This window comes from Octopus bimaculoides, chromosome 13 (genome assembly GCF_001194135.2).
Source record: "Octopus bimaculoides isolate UCB-OBI-ISO-001 chromosome 13, ASM119413v2, whole genome shotgun sequence".
Taxonomy (NCBI): Eukaryota; Metazoa; Mollusca; class Cephalopoda; order Octopoda; family Octopodidae; genus Octopus; species Octopus bimaculoides.
Window position 1 is genome coordinate 32,614,757 of NC_068993.1, and position 9,400 is coordinate 32,624,156.

At 35.3% G+C, this 9,400-nt stretch overlaps 1 protein-coding gene across 1 annotated transcript in view; it reads left to right on the plus strand.

The window, feature by feature from the left end:
- The window catches only part of LOC106877876 (L-aminoadipate-semialdehyde dehydrogenase-phosphopantetheinyl transferase), a 16,347-nt gene extending 15,871 nt beyond the window's left edge, over positions 1 to 476 (plus strand). Inside the window, exon 7 of the mRNA XM_014926913.2 lies at positions 188 to 476. The gene's annotated coding sequence lies outside the window, so the exon portion shown is untranslated. The remainder of the gene's footprint in view (positions 1 to 187) is intronic.
- The last annotated feature ends 8,924 nt before the right edge of the window (positions 477 to 9,400 follow it).

The following is a 9,400-nucleotide window of genomic DNA, read 5'->3' on the forward strand; positions in this document are numbered from 1 at the left end:
GATTCGATCCACTTTACCCATATTTGAATAGCTAGGCCGAACCAGTCTCCACCACTTAACCCTTTTCTGACCTCTTCTGCTCCATCTAGAATTGAGGTAAACAAGCTAAATCCTTTGCAGTCACTGCCCTGCTTCATGGCTATATAAACAGGACACTCCAAGAAAACTTCCTCTTTTCTCTTTCTAGTGACCAGTGGTCACTTGACGTCTCATGGAGAAAGATGCCTGGCTGATCAGCTACAACTTGGCAGAGGGAGAAATAACTTTAGTGTCAGCCACTGTCAGACAACGGCGCCCACATTATAACCCTACCATCTCTCCCTCTATACAATTACTGTTATAAAAGAAGGAACATACAGATACAGGCCTACATTCTCAACCTTGCATATTTTATATACTATTACACTGGCCTACCCGTCGTGGTATGGCAACATAGAATGTAACAGCATAAATAAATATTTTCTTATAAAAAATGATCTTCATCGTTCAATTCTATAACCGTTACATATATATATGAATATTAGGTTAGTTAAAACATGTTTCTGATATATTTCAACTGTTAAAGGCATTCCATGCTAGCATGGGTTGGACGATTTGACTGAGGACTGGTGAAACCGGATGGCAACACCAGGCTCCAATCTAAATTTGGCAGAGTTTCTACAGCTGGATGCCCTTCCTAACGCCAACCACTCAGAGAGTGTAGTATATATATATCCAGCTGCAGAAACTCTGCCAAATTTAGATTGGAGCCTGGTGTTGCCATCCGGTTTCACCAGTCCTCAGTCAAATCGTCCAACCAATGGTAGCATGGAAAGCGGACGTTAAACGATGATGATGATGATGATGATGATTCAAAACAATTAGAAAGAATACAGAGATTGACACATTTTCTAATTTTTCTTTGAAGTTAACAGTTAATTCTGCAACATACTTAGTTAAAATGATTGACATGTGTTTCTGCTGCATAGAGTATGTGCATTTGCAAATACACCCAGCAATATTCTGCTGTGCACCTTTATTCATGGTCTTTCCAAAAGCAAGGTCTGAAGCGGACTCATTTTAACTATTTAATTATACTGTATAATTGACTGTTAAATTAAAAGAAGAATTTGAAGATGTACCAGTTTCTGTATTCTTTGTATTGTTTTAGATTTACACTCCCAAAAATATTCATAATCCAAAGAAGCAAACTGGAATTTACCCATCAGAAGAATTACTGTAGGATTACTCACTGTAAGCAATATTTGGTGCTTCTTACTACTTGATATGTTTAGCCAGAACATGGAATATACCTCAGAGCTCTTATGGTACCCACCTAGATAATTTATCACTATATTCTTATCGTATATACACACACACACACACACACACACACACACACACACACATATATATATATATATATGTGTGTGTGTGTGTGTGTGTGTATGTATGTATGTGTGTATAAAAGAAAAAAATGGGATTAAAAAATCCTGGCAGATATCAATTAAGCAATCAGTATAAAGGAACAAGGTTAAATTTCCAACAATCAGATACCAGCAAATGTAAGTAGAATACAAATCCCAAGTAAATTTTCATGCATGGCAAGTTAATCCAACAATTCTTTTGTGGAATTTTAAGAAATTCAGAGTATTTAACAACAACAAATAATACGTATGAAGAAAATCATATCATTATTTCAGATCACACCATAAAAATCCAATTGTTTCAATTGCATTAACATATATACACACACATGCACACATACATATGTGTATATATATATATATATATATATATATATATATATATACCTGTATCTTTAGGGTTTGGTTGACTCCAATACCCTTCATAACCTTTATCATTTGCTATTATTAGCACTTATAACAGGTAACACTTAAATAATGGATAAAGAGTTCCCTTAAAGACACTCCTATTCCTTCACAAAAAACTTTCACTATACTCCTTCTTGCTAAAACTAAGGACCTCATCCGAAGAATGAGATGGAAGGCTCTCTTCCACGATAACCAAAAGTATAGGAATTACTCAGGAAACAACAAATTCAACCTCACATCGTATAAGAATCCTCCACACAATCCACATCTCAAAAAAATTCCAAGCGGATATGATCGATTTAATCAAAAGTATTAAATTCTCAAAATACAAATCCCCCTTTCAAAAAAGACTATCACATACTATAAAAAGGTTTACTAATTCCCCCAAATTACACATATTTTCTGATAAAACAGGAAATATGTATCCCATTACCATAGAGGAGTACATTAAATTCATTAGAAACGAGCTCAACCGATCCTACAAGCTAGCATCAACATCTGCTTTAAATGACATCAACACTATCCACTGCAAATTCATGAGGAAACTACACGTGGACGACAGAACAGAACCATACTGCCCAGCACCTCAAGGATCATAAGAAGGATTTTATCACAAAACCATCTATACGCCTAATATGCCCTACCAAATCCGACCTCGGAAGGGTCAGCAAAAACATTCTGGACAAAATAATACCTGTTGTCAAAGAGAAATTAAACGCTAATCTATGGTACCATATTGGGGAGGTCATTACATGGTTTCACACCTTGGATAACAAAAACTCTTTTTCATTCCTGCAATTTGATATAAACAACTACTATTCCTCTATCTCTCCTAAACTTCTAAATAAGGCTATTCTTTTTGCTAGGAATTTTACTAGCATAACCCCACTAGAAATCAACATAATACTTAATGCACGCAAAACACTTATATCCTTTGAAAACAAACTCTGGTGCCGAGCTAACCAACATAATAATAACTGTAACAACTTATTCGATGTAACCATGGGATCATCCGATTCCGCTCAGGCCACTGATTTAGTTGGGTTGTATATACTTCACCAATTGCGCTCACATTTCCCTAATATCCACGGAGGTCTATATAGGGACGACGCCTTATTACTTACCAAGGCCATTAATAAATCTTCTCTGGAAAGGACTAGAAAAGATCTACACAAATTCTTCTCTAATCTAAATCTATCCATCACATTTGAAAACGCATATAAAACAGCTAATTTTGTAGACGTTACTCTAAACTTATCAAACTCACAATACTCCCCCTATCATAAACCTAACCAATACCTGAAATACCTCAATGTTCACTCCAATCACCACAGATCTACTTTCGATAACATAGTCATGGGTATTTCAACACGCATATCTGATCTATCCTCTTCTGAGGAAATCTTCAACAATCACGCTCCATACTACAATCAAGCTCTCGCCGCTAGTAGTTTCTCCTAACAAATAAAATACATCCATAACACCAAACTTAAACAACTTATATCCCAAATCACATCCCAAAGACATACCAATCATCACAACCGCAACCAACCACCCACATTTTCCAACAGACCCCACAAACACACTTATAACACTAAGGATAAATCTAAGATAAATAAAGCAATTAGCAACACCAAAAATGTGGACAACTCCTCTCCACCTAAATACTTAGATTCCAAAGTACACAGAACCCCCCAAAAAAGTGGTGGCCACTCTATACTGTGGTACACCCCTCCATTCTCACTTAACACTAGGAACTTAGCTAAATCTTTCTTCAAAATACTTGACTCTAACTTCCCCCGACAGCATAAATACCATTCTATATTTAACAGATCCACTTTGAAATTATCTTATTCAACCACACCTAACTTCGAATCTATTATAGCGACTTCTCATAAACAAACTCTCACTCTATTATCAAAACTCACACAACTATAACTATGGTAATACTAGCACTCAGTGCATGCATATACCCAACATAGGCATTCATATACGTGCATCTAACACTGACACTCGTGCACTTGAACACGACTATAATAGATCCCAGCCCACTAGTATACCCGGTAATAATACTACCATATCCTATAATAATAACAATGGAGGGAATAATAACTATAACAGTAATAATTCCATTGATCTAGATTCTTCTACATCCTCCAACAATGTTGCCTCATCCACCACAGAACACAACCCCCAAGTTTCATCTATTTGTAACTATCGCTCCGGGACAATCTGCCCGCAATAAAACGCATTGCGTAAGATATAACGTAATATATAAATGCACTGTAACCAATCTGCTACATAACTCTACAACTGCATACATAGGTTCAACTAAGAATTTCAAGCAACGCTATGCAGCCCACCTTCACTCTTTTAGATATGACAAACACAGCAAATCTACAACACTAGCCAACCACATTCACCACCTCAAAAACACAAATACCCAGTATACTATAAAATGGTCCATTCTGGACTCTGGAATTCCATACCAGGGCCAGCGCTCTAATTGCAAGCTTTGCTTAAAGGAGGCGTTCCATATTTTAAAATACAATTCTCCCACTCTACTTAATCGATATAACGAAGCACTTAGCACCTGTAATCACCGTTTTTTCCATACATTCAAATTCTATCACAGACACAAATGCACAAATGACCACACAACATACTCATACAACTCCCTATAGGTAACCAACTCGAATTAGCAAACTTGGTCCCCCTTCTACTATCTTTAGAATAGGTTTAACTCTATTTTTAGAATATATCACTACTAACTCTATTCTCTTATTTTACTTCCTTTCTTTATACTGTTCTTCGAAAGCCACCAACACCATTACCACCTACAGGTTCCTTCATAGCCTGACACTATACACAATTATAAATACCTCTCCACATTACCTCCCCACATTCCTTCTTTCTTTACTAAACTTATGCTTCCACCCCCACATTCTTCCTTTTGCTCCCTCTCCTTCTTCTTTCCTTCTTGTTAGTATAACTGACCGTACGACTGCTTACTACTATCTACCATATTTCTCACTTGAATTACTTCTTTCCCCCCTTCCTTCCTGTCTTAAGGCTTGACCTATTAATCCTACACACATCTCTCACTCGATTCGGGCTATCCTTTGAGTAAACAACACACAGAATACTCTGAATACGACATGATATATATCCACCTTTGCTACTACAATTATCTCCGGAAAATACCCACAAGGATTCTTTACATGGATGTTTACTGCTGGAATGGAACTATACTCCAAGTACTGTTTCTTCTTTGTTCTTTCTTCTGCGCATCGCTCTCACGTCTTACTACAACTCTCCTCTTATAGATGCAATAATCTATTCCTCTACTATTACCGTCTCCGATGAAGGGATATATTGGATTTTCCCTGAAACAGCTGTAAGACTTTATACATAAAATATAATTCTAACTTTGCCATTGATCTCTTTATCCTTTTCTTTCTTTATACATACACACGCTAATACACAACCTATGTTATATTCCCCACTCATGTTGCTACAATGACAGGGGCAAAAATTAGTCGGTATACAGCACTTACTCGGTATTACCTATATCTTTAGGGTTTGGTTGACTCCAATACCCTTCTTAACCTTTATTATAGATATATATATATATACATATAGCATTTATTAACAGCTAAAATTTTTTCAGATGTTCAATTGGAATTGCAGCAATTTGGATTACTTTGATAATGTGTGTGTATGTTAATGCAATTGAAACAATTGTTGGATTTTTAAGCTGTGATCTAAAATAAAGATATGATTTTCTTTGTACATATTTGTTGTTATATATTATATATAGACAGACAGACAGACAGACATTTACATTTACATGACTCAACAAGGTGAGGTACCTTTGAACATTGGTCTGCTCAGTTAACATTTATACACTCATATCATAAAATGATTATAAAATTTATTTCACAATTAAGGTCTCAAGTTCAATCCCACTTTGAAGCTGTATGCAACTGAATTTGCAGTTTAATAATTGTGTTTGTATGAAACTCAATTTTTGAGTCATTTATGTAGCTTCTGAGCTATAATTAAATTATATATTCGTGTGTGTGTGTGTGTGTGTTCAACAAAATCTTTATAAACTAGAAATCCTTAAACAAGTATTACCTTTACCAAGATTAGAATCCCTATGAAGGACAATCATACAATATCAATGTGTGTGTCTGCACATGGCTGACTTCTTAATACATTTTATAGATAGATAGATAGTGTATCAAGAACAAGCCAGCCATGTGGATGAACCTGTTAATCATGAGTGAAAAATTACAGGAACAAGGAAAGTGGAATAAAATTCTAGAAGCAAAGATCAATCATGCATATCAGACTTGTCAACAGGTGCTCTACACTCCTCTGTGGAATACACAGATACACCATACACACCCTCTCTGTTTATTTATCTCTAAACAATGTGTTTGGAACATGAGATTAAGAATGAGTTGGTTTTTATAATTGTCTTGCAATAAATTTTTATCTTTGCCTTTGATGTTAACCATTTCTTTCCTTATCTAAGGAGTCTGAAATTCCAGGAAGCCAACAGGTACTAGGATGGTGTTACAGAATTTTTTGTTGCAGCAAAGATTTACCAATAAATCAAGCACCTGTTGAAACTATTTCCCATTCAAAACTAATTCTCAATAAAGACATAAACAATAGTAGCATGATGATGATGGCGGTGGCAATGGCATTAGCAGTGGTGGTGTCCGTTATTAATGGACCAAGTGAAACAGTGGAATCCAGAGGAAGCAAGGAATGGTCTGCCATAAGTAAGTACAAAAAGTTCACAGAGTTGTATGGTATGTTAGTTTAATGTGAGGAAGAGGAGGGGGAATATTTCAGACATAGCTCTTCAAAAAATGGAATATGAAATTCCTACCAAAACTAAATTATATGAAATAGAGTTGTAGATAAACTGAAGCAGTTGGTGGGAGAAAGATTTGGTTGTTTTTATTGTCATAGAAAGAATTAGTTTTGGGAGTGGTGGAGGAAATGGTAGTGACAGTGTGAGAGGGAAGTGATAAAGTTAGGAATTGGGCAAGAGGTGACTTTAGGGTCTAAAACTAATATATAGTGACTTCTCTGTTCTCCTCTAAATATATACCTCATGCAACATTTATTACCTAACATTTGGTCAAATACTTCTGGTGAATTATAGTTCCATGGTTCTGATTATCACATTCCAGATATTATGTGCTTGTACGAATGATTATAAGTTCAAATCATGAAAATGAAGTTTCAACCACCATCATACTTCATGAAGTTAGGAAAGAAATCTAATTAATTATGATAATTATGCATTGAGGAGAAGGAAACAATATTTTATTAGTTTGAAGTTGGTAACAAATCTAGGCACGTTTCTGTCTTGTAAGACCTCCTGCGAAAAGTAAAACCTTTTCTGTATTTACCAGATTAGTGATGCAAATAATAATTGATGTCTAACAATGTCCACCAGTTATAGGTAATGCTCTCAATCATTACTACTACTTATCAAAATTTCTATTCTGTGCATCCATGAAAAACTGCTTGCTTCAATCCACCTGAATAACAAAATGAGTCATTTTCTATGCTGTTAATCCAATCTCTCTTGAATTTTCTGTTCATATTCATGTGTTTGACAGAAGGTGACAGAAACCTAGTTCTACTCAAAATAGAATACCTGAAGATAATCAGCGAAGATTGAAACAAACTAGCATAAAACAAAATAAGGACTATAGTCTGGAAAATGATTATTGTTACAACTGGCACCATTGTGAACAGTTGGTGGTAGGAAGGACTGTGTAAAAATACTTCCAACACTTACCATTTCTAAAAAAATTTCATACCAAATAGTCTTTGATTAATTTTGTTTATGAGTTCAACCTTTACTGAGGTATTGTATTATGTCAAGGCATTCTTTGGTTTATCTGTATTGAGAATGTGTCTCACGTCATCATGAATATTGAAGTAGACAGTTATTATAGTTTAATCAGAGTTAATTCTGATTAAGCAGGGGATTACGTGTCATTTTCTTGTTTAAACAGCAGGGTTTAGTTTGAAGGAGATGTGGCTGCTATTTCTACCAGTTCAACCACATAGGTATTTCTTTGTTGGCTCATTGTGAATATAGTAGTATCAGTCAGTCCAAGGTCACACAGATGAACAGTGGATGGAATAAACCCAGCACAAGGCCAAGTTTATTCCATATTTTATATTATGCTCATATTTTATCATCTCACTAATGAATGATATAATTATTGCTTTCACATTTTGGCACAAGGCCAGCAATTTTGGGATGGGGTAAGTCAATTACATCAACTCCAGTGCTCAACTAGTACCTATTTTATTGATTCCAAAAGGAGGAAAGGCAAAGTGGACTTCAGCAAAATTTGAAATCAGAACATGAAGATAGATGAAATGCTGCCAAGCATTTCACCTGGCATGCTAACGATTTTGCCTGCTCATCGAATGGTAAAATATTTAAAAGTCAACTTTTAAAAATTGAACTTAGAACATCTGTACAATGTTTACCCCAGCTCTCCACACTTTCTGTCATTGATTTACAAAGTAAATTTTGATAATAGGAAAAAAAAAAAGTTCCAACTGCCTCAGTTTATAAGTCAAAGGGAGATAAGTTTTTTCCCAGTATTTGTTAAGAATAGACATGTATATGTGTAGAAGTATTATACAGCTGAAATAATTATTGATGTATAAAGGAACCAACTGAAACATTTGTATTCTATGTAAGTTGGACCTATTAATATGAATATCTATATATTTATTTACATTTGACGGATATTTGTCCTCATCTTGTTTTCTCCAAGACACCTGATGAAGGCTGGAGGGTGTATATCAGCTGAAACATGTTAACAACAAACAAGATGAGGACAAATATCCGTCAAATGTAAATAATGAACATAATTCCTCATCTCTTAAATATAGAACTGTATATATTTATACTTAAAAATTCATCATCTGAAAGTCTCCACCTTTTGCTTTCCCTTGTTTTGCATGTATACATATATACATCTTTCAAATTAATATATTTAGTATATTTAATGTGTCTAATTTGCTTATCTGCATAATTACCTCTATACCTGCTCAACGTGATCCCTTTTATAGCCTTTCTTTACCTTGTGGAATAGATCCCCTGTAAAGACATCAGAGTCTAAGTTTGAATCTTTTGAGCACTACTAAGTGTCTTCTATACAGAGAAACTCTGGATCTCATCTGTGAACTACATACAGATATATTTATGTACATCATTATCATCATCGTTTAACATCTGTTTTCCAATCTGGCATGGGTTGGACGGTTCGACTGGGGTCTGGGAAGCCAGGAGGCTGCACCAGGCTCCAATCTGATCTGACAGTGTTTCTACAGCTGGATGCCCTTCCTAACTCCAACCACTCCAAGAGTGTAATGGGTGCTTTTTACGTACCACCGGCATGGAAGCCAGTCAAAGCGGCACTGGCATTGGCCATGTTCGGATGGCGCTTTTTATGTGCTACCGGCACAGGGCTCTCATATATATACATATATATCTATATATATATATATATATATATATATATATATAT